Here is a 21959-nt window from a genome sequence, read left to right as displayed (position 1 = left end):
GGTCCCCCAGGCCGCCCCCCCTTTGTACATAGGTCCCTCCATTGTAAATAATTGTCGTATCACACCCCTCCTTTAGTAGCTGCCCCCCCCATGTACATAGTTCCCCCTTCCTGTTTAAAAATTTCATTGTTTTTGTTGGTTTCAATAATGTTCAGGTTTATTTTTAAAACAAAAATGTGTTGTCATGTGCTGTCAGGGTGCAGCAGTGTGTTGTGGGGGCGGTGAGTGGCCCACCAGGTTGGCCCCACCAGTGCTCACCCCACAGCCTGGTCGAAATGGGCCCACAGGGCCTCCCAGGCCCGGATCCCCTCATGGTCAGCTTGGCAGCTTGGGGTGGCAGCTGGCTGGGGGTAGGCTGTGCCAGCCTCTACAGGCCAGCCCTGCACGAAGGCCTCCCCCCTTGCTCTCCACCAGGCTGTGGAGTGTGCAGCACGTGCCCATAACCTGGGGGATGCTGGGGAGCCCCACGTCCAGGAGGGTGAGAGGGCAGCTCCAGTGGCCTTTGAGGCAGCCAAAAGTCCGCTTGACCACCTGGTGTGCATGGTTCAGGAGGGTTTTGAACCCCTCCTGGCTGGCACTGAAGTGGCCTGTGTAGGGGCGCATAAGCCAGGGCAGGAGAGGGTAGGCCATATCCGCCATGAAGCAGAGGGGCACAGTGGAGATCCCTCTGGGAGATATAGGTCCCCGCCTCCAGCCAGCGGCATAGGCCCAAGTTCCTAAAAACACGGGCTTCGTGGGTGCTGCCAGGCCAGTCAACATTTATGTCCTGGAAGTGGCCCTGGCTGTCCACCATGGCCTGGAGGACCACCGAGCGGTAGCCCTTCCTGTTCAGGATGCATTCTCCGCTGTGCTCCGGGGCATGGATGGGGATGTGGGTCTCGTCCAGTGCCCCTCCTGGGCCTCCTTACTTCCATGACGACAGCCCCACTGATGGCCTTGCCCACGCCGAACTGATGTCCTATGGATCAGTAGCTGTCTGGAGTGGCCAGCTTCCAGACAGCGATGCTGACCCATTTCTCAACAATTAGGGCACACCACATAGAAGTGTCCTGGTGCCACAGGGCAGGGATGAGCCACTGGCAGAGCTCAAGGAGTGTTTGCCGGCTCATCCAGAAATTCCAGAGCCAGTGGTCGTCGTCCCACTCCTCGAGGACCAGGCGCGCCCACCACCCTGTGCTGGTAGGATACCTCCATAGCTGGCAGCATGCCCGGCTGGGGGTGCGGGGGGAGCTGGGAGGGCCCTATGATCGTCTGGGATGGCTCCTTCATCCCCTGAGGAGGAGAGCTCGTCTTCCAGGAGGTGCTGGGTGGCCTCCTGCGCAGTGCCTAGCTGGGCAACCCCTGCCTCGGAGACGGCCCTGAGGGCTTCTGGCTGCTGCTGGGGGTCCATGCTGCACGCACTGGGTCTGCAACCTGTTGTCAGCTCTGTGGATCTTGTGCTGTGCAGGCCGAGTGTGTCTGGGAGGTCCCTTTAAGGGAGCAGCCTCTTCTCCCCACAGGCTCGAGAGATTCTGTTCATTCCAGATGGGACGGCATCTAGAACAGGTAGTTCACATGGTTAGCTGAGCAATTGCACTCAAAAATGGAGACCTATGTGTGCCCATCAAACTGGACAGTCAGGAAAAAAGAATTTCAAAAATGAGCAGGGCTTTAAGGAACAGGGCTGGAGGAGTGAGGTTTCCCGTCTGCATGACCCCTGAGCAGTGGAGTTCATAAGGGTGACCAAGGTGGTCCAAGTGGGGCATTCTAGGGCAGCTGCTGGAGGACAGATGGAACTCACAAAACTAATTCAGTGCCTACACTTGCACTAAGTCAATCTAAGTATATCAGTTGTGGATCTATGATGCTTGGGGAGGTGGTATTACTACAGGGGTATAATGAAGCATTTGCATACATGGGAGTAATTTAAATGTAGACATACACCCAGTTAGATTGATGTAAGCTACCTTGTATTGACCTAACTTTGTAGAGTAGAGCAGGCCTTAGATAACTTACTAAAGATGAATAGTATGCTTGGCAGTCTTGCTGACTTTGAGGTGAAAGGCTACATTGGCCATGACTGGTCCTCTAAACTTGGAATTTATTTTGATATAATGGAATAAGAAGTCTTTTGTTATTAATATGAACAGTGACACTTCCTCTATTCCAGGGGCTTAACAAATTCCCACATTTCCTGTATACTAGCCATAAATATTTTTGATGTAAAATGTGATGTCCACCAGGCACTGCTACTGCTGTAGCATTTATTGGTGTAACTATATCACAAATTACATTTTTTAAAGAGAAAGTCCTTTAAGAAGCACAGAGAAAAGCACTCAGACTGTTTATCTTACGTAACATCCTATCCCAAAGCACAGCGTCACCTTTCTGCAGTCCTCTGGGCCAAAGTCTGTCTGCATGGCAAAATCAGGAATCCCATAGAGCTCTGAAACACAACGTGCACATTTTTCCCAAACAGACTTTCTTTGATACCCAAAACTTTGAATAGCAACTACAGAGTAGAGAGAGCCATTAAGATTCCCAGAGTGTGAGGATCTGATGGGAAAGGAATGGCTTTCACCCAAAAGGTCATTTTATTTCAGGAGCTACTGTACCTGTACTGTCTTTGAAACTCAAATACACAGATATATGAGAGAGAGAAAGAGAGGTGGCGGGGAGCAGGGGAGGGGGATGCATGATGAGACTACAATCACTACTCAGAAAGAGCACCCACTTCACACAGGTGACTTGCAAATGAGAAGCAGAATTTCAGGAGAAATATCACTGAACTTCAGAGGGAAGACCCAGAGAAATGATTGGCTCTGTAACTGGACCCTTTGATGCCAGGAATGTAATGTTTCCAGGAATTCTATCCCTGGAACTATGAATAATGTGAAACTGCAAAATTATTGGGCCAGATGAAGGTGTTATTTAAGTATAACATATTTTTATTTAGTACTCCAGCACAGACTCTAAGCAGTTAAGTACAAGGGATTGAGACTGTATTGTACTTATTAATGGACTGACTGGATATGAAAATCTTCTAAAATACAGAAGTTTCATAGTGTTGTCTTCAGTGTCCAATCTTGCTCCCAAATTGTAAAAAAACCACTGTTGACTTCAGGGGAAATTCAGTCAGGGGCTAGTCAGTTCCAACCTGTATCTTGGCAATGCTGTTTCCTAGGTTACTTGAACCCATTTTGTCACACCGCCTTGGAGTAGGAATAATAATAGGTTAGAGAACTTGGCTTCAACCTGCTGAACACCTCAGTGAAATGAGTTTTGGTGATCTCATTGTCTCCTGACAGTGGATTTCCAAGCCAACCCCACTTCTAAAAATAAGCCCTCGACCTACAAAATGAAACAAAACAGACGCCAGTCAAAGACACAGACATTCTCCCCAAGTCTGGTCTTTTTGTCAAGCAAGTAATAATTCTTCATCAAGTTTAAGGCTAAAGTTTGGCTTGTGTCTGACATTTTAATTACATGATGTACAAATAAAGCTATTTCTAAAATGTGACTAACAGGTGAAAATATCAGATGATGCCATGTACCTGTTTCCATGCAGTAAAGTGTTAGATGCATTCCAGAACTAGGATGGTTCACACAAGCTGTACATTATTTTTCAGATAATGCTGAGATCCCAAGGCGAGTAACTACACGATTGCAGCATTGGCTGTTGTCATGTAATTTAACCATTACAGCGGGAGTCTCTCTCCCCCATAATTCCTCTTTTTAGTGTATTCCCCAAACATACCTTGCTGAATGCACATGTAGCTTGTGTAACAACACAATGAATTTTCCTGTTATAGCACATTAAAGAAGCATGGCTCCACTGACCCACTTGTGGACATATATGCCATAATTATTTGCTAAACCAAGATCTGAATGAAGTTTGCATACTGGGCTTGAGTCAATTAACTCATCTTCATTGACACTATGCAAGATCTGTAAATGTCAATTTTTCTTTTATGTGTACATAACAATGTGATGGGACTGTTGCAGGGGTTGTCAAACTTCACTGCATTGTGACCACCCCTTCTCACAACAAAGTTATTATAGGACTCTGGGTGGGAGCACACAGCCTGAGTGGTACCTCCTGGCCCACTTTGAGGTCCTGACCCACAGAATGGAAACTGCTGGACTCTTGCAATGAATAGGCTGGTTTGCAAACCCCTTGCTCAGGGTTGTCAAGTTGAAGGCAGAGGGACTACTTGTGTGAGTCATAGCTTATCACTGTGAGAAAGGTTTCACAGCCTGACCCACTCTTACTAAAAGATTATTCCAGCCTTGAAAATTATTAACATTTATCCACCAAAGCACAAAATCTATTTGCCTTCTTTTTAATGTAATTGCTGGAAATGAAGAAGAAAACCTGCGATATTATAGTCACTGCTCTGAAAAAGCATTCACCCCAGAACAACTGATGAATAGAATTTTATAAGGCAACATGCGTGCCTTTACATGAATGTGTTCTGGGATTCCCTTCAGATTCATGAAATCGTTGTCAGAGAAAAAATCGGAGAGGAGGACAAGAAGATAATGTTTTCAATTTTTTTTGAAATCACACCAACAGACAGGAGGGATGCTAATGACTATGCTGTGAGATGCCCTGTTTTAAATAAAAATGAAATAGGAAAAATGTAAAAACATCCAATGCATTAGAATAAAACAATGTCCTACGTTGTGTTAGCTGAATGCCAGCTCTGGATTTATGCAATGTGGGTGGTAATCCCACTGTTCCTAGAGTTGATTGGAATTCTGGGATGAAAATATTTTTGTGGGTGATTTTGGGCACGTGTTGCTGGCTTCCCATAATAAACTTGCCTCCCTCCCTTCCTCTCTCTGCCTTATTTCTTAAGCCTGGGTTACCCAGGTAGATGCCACAGTATGACCAGCCTGGAGCCTGCTCAGCAGCACACTGTTGTTGTGAGTATTGCAACACCTCATGCATTATCCTGTGGCATTTGGAATAGTCATGGAACAATGTGATGTCATTCAAACAGGTGTCCTGGAAGCCATGGAGTAGAGCAAGTCACAGATGCAGGTGACAGTCCCACAAATTGAATGGCCGAACATTGCTTGTGGGCCTGGGAAACAAGCACTAACTGGTAGTACCACAAAGTTATGCAGCTAGGGGAGGAGAAGCAGTGGCTGCAGAACTTTTGCATGAGTGAGGCACTTTCATGGAACTCTGTGAAGTCCCTTCCCCAGCCCTGAGGCACAGCAATACCAAAATGAGACCTGGCCTGACAGATGAGACATGATTGGCAAAAGCCCCATGAAAGCTACTGGCCAGTTGGGAATAAACTCAGAACAGGCAAACATCCTGCCGGAGCTGCTGTGATCCAAGCAGCCCGAACATTCAACAAACTTCATCAACGGCCTATGCTCCAAGATGTAGGAGTGGAAGAGGGTTACCACTACTTCTGCTAGGAAGGATAGTGACTCTTGGAAATGGGCAAGACACAGTGGATGTTTGTGGCTTCCCTAACTGTAATAGGATGGGAGATGGAACACACATCCCTATCTTGGCAATAGACCACCTTGCCACTGTCTACTTCTTTACAAGGTAGAGGTTTGGGGATGTCTTCTTTCCCTTCTACTTATCTCCCCAGAGTTGACTGTCTGAACTCAGACGATATAATGCCCCCTTAATTGTTTTTCGTATGTGCTCTTCCCTGTTGACATCACATCTATGAGGGTTTCTGAAGGTAAATGGCTACTTGTATTGTTAGCTTATACTACTTAATTTATCTCAGTAAAGCTGTGTCTACACGTGCACGCTACTTCGAAGTAGCGGCACTAACTTCGAAATAGCGCCCGTCGCAGCTACACGCGTCGGGCGCTATTTCGAAGTTAACTTCGACATTAGGCAGTGAGACGTCGAAGTCGCTAACCTCATGAGGGGATCGGAATAGCGCCCTACTTCGACGTTCAACGTCGAAGTAGGGACCATGTAGACGATCTGCGTCCCGCAACATCGAAATTGCTGGGTCCTCCATGGCGGCCATCAGCTGGGGGGTTGAGAGATGCTCTCTCTCCAGCCCCTGCGGGGCTCTATGGTCACCGTGGGCAGCAGCCCTTAGCCCAGGGCTTCTGGCTGCTGCTGCGGCAGCTGGGGATCCATGCTGCAGGCACAGGGTCTGCAACCAGTTGTCGGCTCTGTGTATCTTGTGTTGTTTAGTGCAACTGTGTCTGGGAGGGGCCCTTTAAGGGAGCGGCTTGCTGTTGAGTCCGCCCTGTGACCCTGTCTGCAGCTGTGCCTGGCACCCTTATTTCGATGTGTGCTACTTTGGCGTGTAGATGTACCCTCGCAGCGCCTATTTCGATGTGGTGCCGCGCAACGTCGAAGTTGAATGTCGACGTTGCCAGCCCTGGAGGACGTGTAGACGTTATTCATCGAAATAGGCTATTTCGATGTTGGCTTCACATGTAGACGTAGCCTAAGAGAGGAGAATAAACATTTTCTTCTGACAACTCCACCTTGATCCTGACTTTAAAATAGATTATCAAGACACATGACCCTTTAATATATAGCAGATTCAGGATTTTTCCTGTAACCCTCTTGCCAGATGGCCTTAGTGGGTGTTGGGGTCATACACTCCACTGTGGAAAGAATAATGGAAAGCATGAATTGATATAGTTTCATTTAATAGGTTTCTTTCACATAACCTAAATTGATGAACTTAGCATAGAGGGGAAATGAGAGTTTGCCTGCAAGAGGGAGGAGTGGGAATATACTCCAGACAAAGCTTTTAGCCAACAGAAGAATGATGCTTTAGTCATGTATCTAGAAATTATTAAATCATAGATCATATTCTTGCAACAAAAATGTTATTCCTACACATCTGAAGCTACTAAGCCATCAGAAAAAAGAAGAGTGATATAGTTCTATCGAACATCTCAGTAATAAGATTCTTTCATACAAAGCATGTAAGCCAATTACTATAAGCACACAAAATATATTACAGTAGGTTCTCAACATGCACGAGGGTTCCGTATAGAGAATCCTCACGAATGTTGAATTTCAGGAATATGGCTCCTGCCTGGAGGCCTGGGAAAGTGGCAGCTGCCGGCCCTCCTGCCCAGAGCCCTGGGGGAAGGGTTGGCTGCTGGTGCTCCTGCCCGGAGCCCTGGGGAAGCAGTCATGTGGCTGCTCGTGAATAATTGAATTTGCAAACATTAAGTTCGCGAATCTTGAGACCCTACTGTATTTAGGTAATATGGGAGTTTTAAGCAATGAAGTGTTATATTACTTACAAATAGAACGTAAGAACTTTCATGTAATTATATCACAGTAAATTCCATTGCATGGGCTGTGTCTGCACCACAGCAATCCTTCAAAAGATGATTTCCCAGACAATCTCTTCTGGGAGCTCTTCTTTTGAAGGATCATGTCCACACACAAACAGTGGATTTAAAGATCAATTAGCTCTTTTGAAAGAGAGCAGCCACACAGCCCCAGCCAGTCTTTCAAAAGAACAGGGCTGGAAATGCCCTGGACAGGGTGCCATGGCCAGCAAGCCCTCCGACAGCTCTGGCTATGTGCTGTCTTAATGGGTCCTTCCCAAACACCCCCTCCCTGCATATGCTGCCGAGGTCTGCCCTGCTGCACAAAGCACAGCAAAGCCCGTGTGTGGTCCTGAAGCTCACAGCCAAGAGCCATGGACCAAAAGGAGCTTCAGACCCACATGATCACCCTTGCTGGGCTGCTGACCACCATTGTTGTGGCTGCCCTCCACCTCCTCCGGTGGCCAAGACCTGACTCTGGGAACCCCAACCTACCATGGACCTGGCTGCGGCCCCCTCCATAGGCCATCCTGTGCTTCTGGAGCAACCTGACCAGCTCTGGCTAGTGAGACTGGCTGGTGCTGGGTGAGTGGGACAATAAGTGGTATCTGTAGAACTTCTGCATGCAGAAGGAAACATTCCTGGAGCTCTGAAGCTGGCTCACCCCCACTCTCTGATGCCAGGATATATGCATGTGGGATGCCCTGATCTTGGAGAAGTGCGTGGCCACTGCCATTTGGAAACTGGACACTCCAGACAGCTACTGCTCTGTGGGAAACTAGGTTGGCATGGGCAGTTTGACTGTCAGGGCCTTCATCCTCAAAGTAAGGTGCACTCATCTCACTGGAAGGCCAGGCAAGGGGGACCATTGGGGGCCAGGGGCCTGGGGCAGGGGTGCGAGGGGGAAGAGTGGGGAGACGTAACCCTGTGATACCATGATGCCCCACCCTGACACAGGCCTGCTGTCTGAGAGATGGCCTTGCAGGGAGGCCCAGGGAGTTCAGGGGGGAGGTCGGGGCTGGGAGGAGATTCAGTGGGAGCTCGTGCTCAGGGTCATCACCATGCCACTGTGCTTGGCGGGGGATGCAGCCTACCCTCAGCAGCCCTGGCTCATGTGGCCATACTCAGGCCACCCAGACCCCACCCAGGAGCTGTTCAACAGCCATCTCACCCAGGCATGCTACCCCACTGAGTGTGCTATTGGCTGCCTGAAGGCATGGTTCAGGTGCCTCCTCATGTACCTAGACATCAGAGTGGACAATGTCCCCCAGGTGGTGGGGGTACTGTGTCCTCCACAACGCTGTAGAGATCAGAAATGGGACCTTCCTCATGGGGTGGGTGGCTGACGCCAGACCCAGGTACAACCAGTCCTCCACAGCTACTGACCAGCAGGCCCATCATGATGAGCTCTAGATCCCGGAGACCCTACAGGGGGGTTTTGCCGATGGGCCCCAGTGACCCTCCCTCAGGCAACCCCATGGTCTCCTCCAGCCTGCAGCCCAACCCTGTTCCCTCCAGACCCTTTCTGCCCATCCTCTCTGCCCTCCTCCATAATGGGGTCATTTAATACATTTAAAACAATGTATTAAAACTAACAGACATTTGCAACAGGAAAAATAATCACAATTATATACAGGAAAGAACTATAAACACTGGGGGGGCCTGGGACAGGGGGTGGGGCACCTGAACTTAGTGAGGGAGGTCTGGGACAGGAGGTGGGGGCCCTCATCCCTCTGAGGGGCTGGGGGGGGCTGCAAGCCATGGTGCCTGCATCCACCCTTCCCACCCCAGGTCCAGGGTTCCCATCGGGGCTGGGGTGGGGCTGGGACCATGGGGTGGTAGGGTGTGGGGTAGGGGCAGTGAGCTCGGGCTTGGCAGGGGGTGAGAGGGTGATGGAGGGATTGGAGAAACTGGCTTGATAGGGTCCACTGTGGTCAAGTGCCAGTGGCTGAGGTTCTGTAGGGCAGCAGGGTGGAGATTGGGCTGGAGAAAAGCAGCAGGGGAGGCAGCAGGGGAGGCAGTAGGGGAGACAGTGAGGGGGAGAGCAGCTGGCGGGTCTTGAGGGAGTGGGAGGTTGGGCTAGCTGCTCCATGAGGGCCCTGCAGATGGACCGCAGTCCCCATCAGCTTGGCCCAGGCCTCCCGCTGCCAGGCCAGGTCAGCCTTGTCCAGCCACAGGTGCTGCTCTGTGAGCTGGGTCTGGTGGAGGATGGCAGCTGTAGAGGTGGCAGCCTCGCTATCCCAGGGGTGGTGACATGACCACTGGCTGTGAGCCTGACTGGGCACTGATTGCGAGTGTGCTCCAGCCCTCTCCACAGCCACTGCTCCCAGATTCGCTGGCCAGACATCCTGGATTAGGGTTCCTGGCCCCGGGGGGGCGTGCTGGGGCTTGACCAGCCTTAATGTGGTGCAGCTGTAAAGGATGGAAGGGGAGAGAGAGATTGGCATGTCAGTCCTGCAGCCCAGCCTTGGTTCCTGTGCTCCCTGCTTGCTGTAGGCAGCAGCCCCCACCCCTGGGGGATGTCCTGGGAGTGGTGACGTGTGCCCCACATGGCAGGCCCAATGCACATGGCCTCCATGATGCCTAGGGGCTGGGGCTCACCATTTCAGGCCCCCTTACCCCCTGGGGAACAGGCAAGTGAGCAAGAGAAGGTGTTCAGGCACACAGGTGTCCCCACATGGGTGCTGGGTGAGCCGGGCACGGCCTAACCCTTCCCAGCCTCCACCCACATGGCTGCAGCTCACACCACTGCCCATGGGGGCTAGTGCTGCCTGCCTGCATGCCTAGGGTGCACCCCTCGGTTTGTGAGGGGTTGTGCCATCGCCTGGGTGGCTGGCCCACTCCCAGCTGTGGCAGGGGTGGGCGATCCCCCGGCCTGGGATGTGCAACATGCCTGGCACTTACTGGAGTGTCACTGATGTTGGAGGAGGCCTGGCTGGCAGTCCCTGGAGGGATGGCAATGACCAGCACCCCATCAGAGGACCCACCATCTGACAGGGCCTCTGGCTCTGGCTCCAGCTGTCTGGCTGTCAGAGGGTCCCGAATAATCCTGAGACATCCCCTCTGGTGCTGCTGGGGGCTCCTGGGCCACTGTATCAAAGCAGGGGCAGAAAGTGGAGCCATCCATGCCAGCAAGGAGGCCATGCAGCTCCCTGTGGAAGGGCAGGTGGCTGGCTCTGCCCCCAAGTGCCTGGCAGCATCTCTGGCCCACACATACCCCTGCTGCAGCTCTTTCACCTTGGAGTGGACCTGCTCCAATGTGTGGCTGGGGTGTCTGCAGGCTGACAGACCGGTGACCAGCCGGCTGTAGGCAGTATCGCTCTGCCTCCTCCATGCCATCACCCACAGGATACCTCCATCTTCAGAGTGAGGTGCTCCCACAGCTCAGCCTCACTCCATGGGGGTGCCCTGGCAGCTGGGGCAGGCTCCTGGGACCCCTCTGAAGGCTATCTGGGGGTTGCGAGGTGGCTGGTTCTCGGCCATGGTTGCTCTGATTGCTTCAAGGGAGAGGTCTGAGGGCTTGCGGCTGCTGAGCTTGCATGCTGCCTGCCAGCATGCCCTCAGCTTCCTGCCACAGGGTCTGCAGGGGCCCCTGTGGCTTTAAGGTGGCTGGATGCAGGAAGTGTAGAGTTCTATTAGCCTTGGCCAGGGCATTTCCATGTCCCAGCAGACTGGTGCCATGGAGGACCCCCCCCCTTTCAAAAGAGGGGCCCATGGAATGTCTACGCACGCTTTCTTTCGAAAGAGTCTTTCAAAAGAAGGCGCTCTTCCTGAGCCAGGAGCGGAAGATGGCTTCAGGAGGAGGAGCCACGTTCTTTTGATCCCAGATCCAAAGAGTGCATTTTGTGTGTGGATGTTGTGCGTGTTCTTTAGGAAAAGGCCTGGTTTTCTGAAAGAACTTGCTAGTGTAGATGTGGCCATCAGGAACAACTTCCAGGATACAATATACTGCCAGAATGGGAGACTCCAAAATATACTGGATTTTTTAAAATAAAAACATTTTTAGAAACAGTAGGAAAATGAGTTAAACAAATCTTCTAACCTATAGACACTAACGTTGACTATTGGTAGAATTTCTGATACCCCCAGCATCTGGACAAATTGAATATGGACTCACTGAGTTTGGGCACAGTGCAGATGAGACATGGAATGGAAAATAAACATATGTAGCTGATGGATAATACAGGAGAATGATTCTTTTGAAGGTCCTGTGATAAAGAATGAACACAAGCACTTTCAAAGCCCTTTACATGGTGTTCATTCCCTCTACCCCGATTATTATTTTTTATTGAAGATTGAAAAATATAAAACTGTGCAGCATATAGAAGTGACTCTCAACTGAAAATACAAAAGAATAAATAAGCAGGATCAAGTAGTTCATATATAATAAGGGTTGCTGAGTTTTAAAGATAAGGTACATAGATTAGGCAGAGCAGGGAAAAGACACAAGCATTTAACCAATGAACCCCAAAAGCTACTAAACAACAAATAAACCCAGTGAACCAGTGACTGAGGTAAAGAACATGTAGCTCAGGCCCAAATGAGGCTCTCCTCTGGCAATAGGAAAGAAACCCCTGAATAGAAACCTTTTTCCTGCTCTTTCTAGGTGCTGCAAGCAGTTGGAATATGTGATGCTGATGCCAAGGATTGGTGCCCTTTGAGCTGGTCTGAAGCCCTTAGGGAGGAGCACTGGGGAGCTCTAGCTGCTGCTGATGTTCTCTACAGGTGGGAAATGCTCTGGACAGATGGACATGAGGAATTTGAGGGATGATTTTTTTTTTTTTTTTAAATCAGAGATACTCGTCTCCTAGAACCAGAAGGAACTTCAGGAGGTCTTCTAATCCAGTCCCCTACCCTCTTAGGGGGACCAAGCAGCATTCCTGACATTTATTTGCCCCAATCCCTAAATGGCCTCCTCAAGGATTGAGCTCCCAACCCTGGGTTTAGCAGGTCAATGCTCAAGCCACTGAGTTACCCCCCCTGCACACGTGCATGTCCCCCCCGCCCACACACAAAAGAGTAAAATTGGAGATACTCATCTCCTAGAACTGGAAGGGACCTCAGGAGGTCACCTAGTCCAGTCCCCTGCCCTCTCAATGATCTTCTTGTAAGAAAGATGGAACAGGAACTTGTAGATAAGACGACGATGGCAGTTTTCCTTCACTCACTGTCACTTCAGGAACACATGGAATTCTCCTTGCTGATGCCGTAGCTACGAGAAAACCTGACCTCACATAACTGCCCCTGGGATGGGCGGCATCGTGTAAGCACTGCATCATCTCCAACTGGCGAGAAGAGTCTGAGGCAACAGAATGTTCAGAACTCACTCTGACAGGAAGAAAACATCTATTCCAGTTTAAGCCACTGTTCCTGCTGTTCACAAGGCAAGATGGAATCTAAGGCTGCATCTACAGTACCAGATAAATTCGAATTTAAGGCAGCTAGCTCGATTGTACCAAGCTACAGTCCTCACTGTAAATACCATTAGCTCAAGTTAGGGAGCACTAATATTGATATCATAACATCACTGAAACCGGCTGGGTGTAGCATCAAGCCTGAATTTAACAGTTTGGAAGAAGGCTGGTGTGGAAGTGCCGTGTTTTGAATTGGATGCGTTAGCCTCCAGAGGCCGAGTGATGCTACTGCACCTGGGCCCCAGCTCCCCGCCACTTCTGGGAGCCAGGAAAGTGACTGGCGCTGCTTCACCCGGCTCCCTGCTGTAACTGGCTCCTGGCCCCTGCCTCCAGCAAGCCAGGTGCAGCAGTGCTGGTTGGTTTCCCGGCTCCCCCAAGCTGCGGGGACCTGGGAACCAGGCAGCAGGTTGATCGTTGCTGGTTGCAGGGGAGGGTGCAACAGGGCCTGGGGGTGGGAGTAGAACTGAGGAATAAAACTCCACATGTACACATACCCTTTGCTGAGCTGTTCTGGCAGAACTTCAGTGTAGATATTATGCCAATAAAAGGTGCTTCTATCAATATAGCAACTGTTGTCTGGGGAGGTGGTATAGATAAGCACTGGCAGAACTCATTCTACTTGCTTCAGCTATGGCTCCAGCAGGGGTTCTGCTGGTGTAGCTGTACTGATCATGAGTCTGTGGTGTAAATAAAGCCTTGCTATGTGCTTCTATGGCCCCTAGCACAATGGATCTCCAATCCCAGGACTGGGGAACTTTAAGTGATACTGGAATGGAACTAAATAGTCATGATACTTTAGCTATCGACTGTTTTGCTTTATCCACCATCAACGTGTCTCCCATAGACCTGAGCCAACCTTGGGAGGAGAAGAAGTGTTCCTTGAGGCTGAGCAGCAACATTGTATGGCAGTAAAGTTTTGCCTGTCAGACACGGTGGGAGACGTGTTAGGCAGTGACAATAATCTTTGCAACTAATTCAGTACTGCTCCGGGCGAATGTGTGCCCGCTCCCCAGTCATGCTGCTGGTGTCATTAGTAACCAATACTTCCCTGACCAGCCCGTGCTCTATGACTGTCAGTGCTAGTGTGCTAGAAATGTAAAGAACTCACTGTGCCCTCTTTATCCTTCAATAATGTCCTGCTGGGGCAGCTAGAGTTTGGCTTAAAGTGTTTTGCATCTTTAAAGCCCTAGTTCAGCAATGCATTTAAGCACGTGCCTGATTTTAAGCACATTGGTAAATTTACCTGACTTAAACCAGGAGTGAATTCTTTTTATTTACTACTTTTTTACTATTATTGCCTTAATAATGGTGCTTCGTTGCTTTTTCGGGAATGACGAATAAAAACAGATAGCTCTGTTGCAGGGAGATGAAAGTAATGAAATAATTGGATGTTCCTTTGTTTACAACAGTGTGAGACACTGAGTAGCATACTGTGATTTCATTTACTTCATTTCCTATAGCTCATATATGCACTCAGTGTGCTTCCAATAGCGCAAAATAATATGCACAGTGTATTGCACTTACTGTCAACAGGGGAGCTTAGATACGGACACAATCTGTCGACAGAAGGAGCAAATAAGTGCAAATGTGTTTTGGTGACTTTCTTTTTGTTGATTTCTGTGTATTGCCATTAGTTTCATCAAGAAAACTCAGCAGTGTAAACCTATGCAGAGAATCAACAGGCACGTGCAATAAGCTGCAACTGACCATTTACAGCTGTTGGACTGAGTAAGCCACCTGACTGCCACCTACTTGCATCCCAGCCAAATCCATTGACTGCCTGATGACTTGGCAGGCACAGCTGTAGGCCCTTGTTCTGAACAAAATAGAAGTGTTTCTGTGAGCGCCAGTGGAAGCCTGGTTGAGGACCTTTGAAAAGACCTAATCAGACATGCTTTGGAAATAGACATAACTTGCTACATCAGTTGCTAGGATGAAGTGATGAGGAGTCATATGTTTCTAGAGTTCTCATATTTAACTTTCCCCACTGAGATGTCACTGTGCATCTTACTAAACTGCTGGAATTATTTTTATTTGCCGTTTTGAGATATATCCATTCCTTGCTCATTGTTTAAGGACCCATCACATGGCCCAGACTTGAGAAGGAATACATCAGGAATATATTTAAATTCTCTCATGTGCATCGATGGAGGAATCACATCCTTCCACAGAATTTTCAAGAACTCTTTGTCTGATATTAGACGTGTGTGACTTTCTATTCTTTTATTTCAGATTATTCATTAAATCCTCTATTTTGCTTAATCCTGTAGGCAACTAAACTATGTTCCTAAATTTTCACTGTAAAAGCTCCCTAGGCAACCAATATTCTGCCTTTGGGCATGCACACTGCTGCCTTTCTTTAGATATCCAGGTACATTTGGACTGGAGCAGAGGAAGACAGGAACCCCAGGGGCTCCCATGGTGATTTGAAGTGCCTGGGGCTCCTGGCCAGCGTGGCAGTGACTGGGAGATCTGGGCCCTTTTAAATAGCTGGGGCCCAGAGATGCTTCACCTTTTGCTCATGCACCATTATCTGCCTTGTTGGTAGGGTCTCAGCATCCTGTGGCAGTGTTGTAACGTTACTGCTCCTTTGCGACAACAGTGCTGCTAGACCCCACTGGCAGAGCTGCTGAGGGGGACAGGGGAACCAAAAGGGGCGGTGATATAAAAGTGCTGTCTGAGCAGTGCTTTAACATCGGCCATGAGCGTCTCAGTACCGGTGGTGGATTCTTGCCAGTAGGCCATACCTAACAACATTTAGAAACATCCTGCGCCAGCCTGCTTTCACCTCGGGTCCATTTCCATGCAAACATGATCTTACCAATTCATTTCCCCTATTGCTCTAACTCCTGTAGTATGCTGAGTTCCTTAGCTGTATGAATACTTTGAAAAAAAAAAAAAAAAAGAAGAATTTTCTATCATTTTCCCCTTCCTCCTTCCCCAGTCAGTGATTTTCCCACTCTCTTTTTGTGAACTGTCATCCTTTCTCTCCTCTTGTATTATTTAGACTGAAGATCTTTAGGGAAGGGAATGTGCTTTATCTGTGTTGGGAAAAGTGTCATGTAAATGTAACATAATATAGAAATGTTTGGCAATGTTAATAATGAATCTGAAGCTTGAACAGTTTAATTTTTGGAGGTTGTGTCGTGGGTAAGTCCTTTCTGTCACCTTGTAGATAATGCACATATTCTTTCTCTGTGGGTTTTTTTTCCCCTTCCCCAAGTCTGATTTTGGTATTGTCCTGGAGCCATATATGCAATGTATCATTTTTACATGATATTGTTATGTGGGGGACGGATGGGCTGCAGCTGAACAAAACATAGCAGAGGTAATGTGGTAGTGTTTTAAAACATTAACAATGAAAAAGATAGAAATATAGAGACACAGAGCTTGCTTCTTATCCTTACTCTAGTAAATACAGGAATCAATAGCATTATTCCAGTGTAAAGTCATATCAGAATCCGGCCCATAGGATGTTCATTCCATAGGACTGTACACAAATACTGTAAAGGATAATGATAAGGAAAGGAGAGATAGCTGAAAGGAAACTGAAATAGGAAATATCTCTTGCAATGTACATTGCTAGAAGCATACATAACAAGACTGCTGAATTCAAGGCATATCTTTCGAGGGAGCGGTACTGTGTCATTTATATTACTGAGACATGGCTAAACCAAGGAACTGAGGGTAGATTAAAAATACCAAGGTGCAAAGTTTACAGAAAAGATAGATACGATAAAGTGGAAGGTGGGGTGACGTTAATGGTGAAGGATGGTATTATGTCGGATGAAAAAATGGTATCAGTGCTTTGGCTGATGCAGAAATAACCATTTGACTGATGTAGCAATAAGGTCAAAGATAATAGTAAGGTGACCTTTTGTTGGTTGTTGCTATGAACTTTGTGTATCAAATTACAGTCTCCCCCACAGTAAGAAATCATTGCTACTTGCTTTTCTCTAGCCCTGAGAGGTGTCACATAAAAATGAAATCGCAGATGGCTTTCTGTCTGTCTTATATTAAACTATAACCAGAGAACTGATATGTCTCATCACTATTAGTGTGCTATTTTCACAACCCTTTGCAAAGAAATCTAGTAGATTAATACATTCATAGGTCAGAAGAGACCATTTGATCATCTAGTCTGACCTGTATAACACAGGCAATAGAATTTCACCATTTACCAACCGTCTAACCTGCCTTTGATTAAAGTAGATCTCCCAGAAAAAAACATTCCATCTCAATCTGAAGACATCATGAGATGGAGAAGCCATGATTTCCCTTAGTAGCATGTTCCAAAGTTTCATGTTAAAAATGTGTCTAATTTCAAATCTCAGTGTCTGGCTTCACCTTCCATTTATTGGTTCCTGTTTTGGTTTTTGTTAGTACTCATGGAAAAACACTGGATTGGCAGCCCTGGGCATGTAAATGTTATATTACAAAAGCTCTCTAACACATGTAGCAGAGGGGCAAATTTCTCCCCATAGTACTGAGCATTTTACCATGAACCAGATCAGAGTGGCTTCTTTAGTCTTTGTCCATTCAGCCCTGGGTCTCTGTGGAACAGCCGAAAAGATGCCTATTATGACAGCAGTTTTCATTAGACAGACATGTCCACTAGGAACTGCATTAAAGTAATCAACTAACTTCATAAAGTTCAAAGAACAGACATCGGGTAGTAGTAATCTTCAGTAACTCGCAACCCAAGACCTATTTGAATGATAAGAGAGAGGGTAAAAGCACAGTACACAGTTTCTTATTATCACTCCCCTGAATCACCCAGTTCTCTGTAACCATTTTTATTTTGTTTATCTCATTATGTTGCTGCTTTCTAAATACATGGTCTTTAAACTAATTTTTCACTATGAATTTGCTCCCTTTATTATCTGCAGTTTTTAGCTGTTGGCTTAATCCCTCGGTAATTCTTTCAATCTCATGGCTCACTCCCTTCTAACCCTGCTTTTCCGTAAAAAATCTTTTTCTCCAAAGTTTGCAGTTCAAAGTTTACATTTCATAAAATGGCATGTGCAAATACGGGTTAAACCACTTTCATCCAGCACCCTTAGGACCTGACTGATGCTAGACAAGAGAATTTGCCACACCACGGGAGGGCAGTATTTTCTAGCACATTACCAGCACTGCTACTGCTTACTGGGCTCTTAGAAGACATTTAAGGGTAAATTAGAGCTAAATAACAGCACAAAACATTGAGAACCAGGAGTGGTGGCTGTACACACACTTCATGGGACAACAAGAAACTTGGCCACACCCAAGACAAGTGGTCATGTGGCTATCTAAAACATGGCAGATTACAGATGTTGCCAGTTGAGAGAGTTCCAGATTAGAGAGGTTCATCCTGCGTATCATTATGGCAGGTACCATGAGACAGTTTAGATGTGCGGTTACACATGGTTTTGAAAGTTCTTTTCCATAGAGTATGAATAATTAAGTTTTGACTTTTGGGAAGACATGCAGTATATTTGCCAGTTTAGAATTATGCAAGATTTGTAGATAGAGGCAATTTGAGGAACAGGAGCTGTGCAATTAGATGGAGTATTTGCTCTCTGCCTTGCACTCTGATACAGATAAACTCTTGAGCCAGTCTGTCTCCATAGCCTCCATTTTATAGGAGCAATTGTAGGCTCTTTGGGACAGGGTCTGTGGTTTTGTTCTGAATTTGTACAGTACCCTAGAACAAATACCAGGATCAAACATGAGATCAGTAGTGTATTTGAAACACAGGTAATATATATTGCATCAACCAATTGTTAAATGTTTTTGCAAAATCAAAAATATAATTTCAGTATCTGATCATGAGGAACTGAAGAATGTAGGGCAGCTGTAGTTTTGGGTTTAATTTAAACTCACCATATAACTGTGTTTCTTCCCATCGCTGTTGTACTTCTGAATTTAAGGTACCCCGACTGCTGATCAAGTCAAGGAGCAAATGCTTGACTCCTTCACTGTATGCTTCAGACCTGTTATTCTACCAGTGGGAAATAAGGCTCTTGAAGCCTTATTACAGGTAACAAAATTGTTCATCCTCAAGAACCTGGGCATTTCTGTGGCTAGCAGTAGGGAGCCCATACACAGCTGTAATTTGTAATCTGAATCTAATTTCAAACTTCATCTCACCAAAAATGAAAATCAGTGCATGAAGGGGACTCCCTGCATCACAAGCACTTTCCTTCTGAATTCTATTGCCTGCTGAGTTAACCCATAAAGTTATTTTTAAAAATAAATTAAACTGAAATTGATGGATGGTTTAGAGTTTATACTGTAATTTCTTTGTGTACCATATCTTAACAAATTACATTCAGTTTAGGATAAAAATCAATTGTGCACAGTATGGAATAAGCTTGTCAGGGTTACTGCTTAGGTCGAAGAGTTTTCAAATCTTCTTAGTTTAGAAATGAACTTTTAATAGACCTTATCCAAGTGTTCTGAGGCTGTGGGATCATATACACATGGGGTGAAAAGATAAGTGATATATCTGTACACAGCAGAGAACCAGATAGACACAGAGAGAAGCTGATAGAAATACAGCAGTATTTCTGCTGTGGTAGCTTTATTGTTCTGGCAGCAAAAGTGAAACCAAACACAAAAGTTGGGCTTTTCGCTGGGCATGGAGGAGTGCAGAGTGCCCACGTTTAAAACAGTCAGAAATTACATTCCTCCACCCAACTTAAAAATACTTTCCAAATATATTTATATGTTGACATTTACATGGCTAACATAAAATATAACTGAATTGAAAGTTGCAGATGCTGTGTTGCAGACACTTAAATCTTAAAGGATTATTCTGCCCCACAATGACAACTCACTAGCTATACAATTTATAAATTATGGGACGTCACCCTTTTTTGCACTCTCTTGGAATAATATGGTGATAGTTGTTCAGCAGTGGTCTGAACAGTAGCACTGGTGATAGGGAATAAACAGGATTGGATAAGGAGTCAGCTGGATATATTACCAAATTATCTTCCATCAAGTCATCAAAATTAGGAACTGTAATAGAAGGAGGTTTGATTGGAGAAACAGAAAGTCCTACTGGTGTCTTTTATTTTTGGAGGCGCTTTATCGAGCTGTTGGGGGTGGGAGGGCTGCGGAAAGCAGGCTTGGGTCTGGGAGGTGCTACTCAAGACATAGGGTTATCAGATGTGGAACAGGGGCTGGATGGACTCTCTCACTTCATGGTAATCGGCCTCAAAGAGCTCATCAAAAGTGTCATGCAGACGCTGGGCAACGCACCGCTGCAGGCACCTTGATGGAGCGGCTGTGTTCATTGTCCCATTAAGGGTAACACCCCCACACCACTGTGCTGTAAGGGAGGGGCAAACCATCGCCGCACACAGGCAAGCCATGTACTGCCCCATCTAGAAGTTGCAGTCACGCAGAGGACTCTCCCTTGCCATCCTACTCGCCCTCCACAGCGAAATATCTCTCATGACGAACCCAGCCTGAGGGAAGTGCGTGGACATTACTGATTATAGACACACGTGTCCAGACTACAGTAAGGCTCTGCACCAATGAATTCCCCTGATCCATTGGTTAACTTAGCATTGTGAGGGTCCTGTGTCATGGGTGCCCTCACCCTGGGCCAGTGACAGGAATGTGAACAGCACTTGTCTTTAAACTGGGTTGTGCCAGTGCTCTGTCTAGTGTTAACAAGGGTCCCTCACTAAAATGTTGCATTTTGGCTTCACAGGTTTAAGCCCGGGGTCCCAGCCTTCCTTGCTGTCGCTGGCTAAAGGGCTTTGATGGTCAATGAATTGGCCCTGGAAAAGTAAGAGGGATTGTTGTATGATACTATACATAAGGCTGCTGCAGAAAAGAAAGAACTGAAGGAATAGAGGGACACTGAGAGGAGGGGGTGGAAAGGAAATGCCGAGTGCTAGAACGAAACCACAAGCAGTTCTTGAGCATTACAGAGCACCATGCTGCTACGATCCTGGTGCTGCTGTTATTGCAGATGGAGCAGTTCCAAAACTGTTCGCCCCACAGTGGTGTCCTAAAACTGTTTTCCATGTGCTACCCTGTCACCGCCAACAAATTTTGGCCACCATCCCGTCCCCAGTCAGCACCCACCGTACGCCACACTTTCCCCTTTGCTGTCCAGCCCTTCAGACTCCCACCCACACCAAATGAGCTCAACCCCCACCCCAGACAGCTTAGTCCTGCTGAATTGCAGCACCCATTACAAAGTCCATCAGATGGGGACAGCTGCTTACGATACCTGGACATACACAAATCCACGAACATGCTGAGGCCTCACCTCCTCCCTTCCCTGCCTCCTTTCCCACAAACTGCAGATGTGTCATGATGCCTGGGGGTTCTACATTTGCTGTTTTTCATAAATATGATTCTTGGGTTTGACAACAATCATTAGTTCATTACATGAAAACAAGCAAACATACACCAGCAAAGCAATAGGCATTTTTGTACCAAGTGCATCATATGAACCAGTCAGAGTTACCTACTAGCACTGCAGCCACTGCACTCCCATGCATGGCAACAAATACTACTGACTTTCAGCTTCAAATTGCTGCCTTGGGGCATCCCTTTTCCTTATGGCCCTGAGCTGTGTTCCGCTAATAGCCCTGGTCTCAGGCTATTCAAACTCAGATTCCAGGTGCAGAGCTTCAGCAGTTCAGCTCTGATTAAAGCTTTCACCCTTGTCTTCACAAATATTATCGAGGGTGCAGGGCATGGCCATGTCCAGCTTTCCATACAAACATCACTGGAGGCCTTCGAATGGACAAAAGCATATTCTACAGTCATTCTGCTCCTGCTCAGCTCATAGTTAAACTACTCCTTGCTGTCAAGGCTCCCAGTGTGTGACTTCATGAGCCACGGCATTAAGGGATAGGCTGGATCTTCCGGGATAACAAGGACATTTTGACTTCCCCTACCATGAGCTTGTGGTCTGGGAAGAAAGTCCCTACTTATAGCTTCCTGAACTGGCCAGTGTCCTAACAGATGCATGCACTGTGGACCTTTCTCGACCAGCCATGAAAATGCCCATGGTGATCCATGAGCACCTGGATAACCATGGAGAAATACCCCTTCCAATTAATATATTCAGAGGCTGTGTGATCTGGTGGTAGAAGTGGAATATGTATGCTATCTTTCAACCCTCCGCAGTTAGGGAAGTCATTTGTGCAAAGCCATCCACAATTTCACACATTGCCTCGAGTCATGGACTTCTGGAGCTGGACACTTCCAACAACATGAGTCTGATTGTCGACTTTCCCACTCCAAACTGATTGACAACTG

General features: G+C 47.2%; 1 protein-coding gene across 1 annotated transcript in view; it reads right to left on the bottom strand.

The window, feature by feature from the left end:
* Positions 1-1444: 1444 nt before the first annotated feature.
* The window catches only part of OGFRL1 (opioid growth factor receptor like 1), a 130810-nt gene continuing 110295 nt past the window's right edge, over positions 1445-21959 (bottom strand). Inside the window, exon 9 of the mRNA XM_074991073.1 lies at positions 1445-1536. The gene's annotated coding sequence lies outside the window, so the exon portion shown is untranslated. The remainder of the gene's footprint in view (positions 1537-21959) is intronic.

This window comes from Carettochelys insculpta, chromosome 3 (assembly GCF_033958435.1).
Source record: "Carettochelys insculpta isolate YL-2023 chromosome 3, ASM3395843v1, whole genome shotgun sequence".
Classification (NCBI taxonomy): domain Eukaryota; kingdom Metazoa; phylum Chordata; order Testudines; family Carettochelyidae; genus Carettochelys; species Carettochelys insculpta.
The sequence above is the reverse complement of the archived record's forward strand: the minus strand, read 5'-3'. Positions and strand labels throughout refer to the sequence as shown.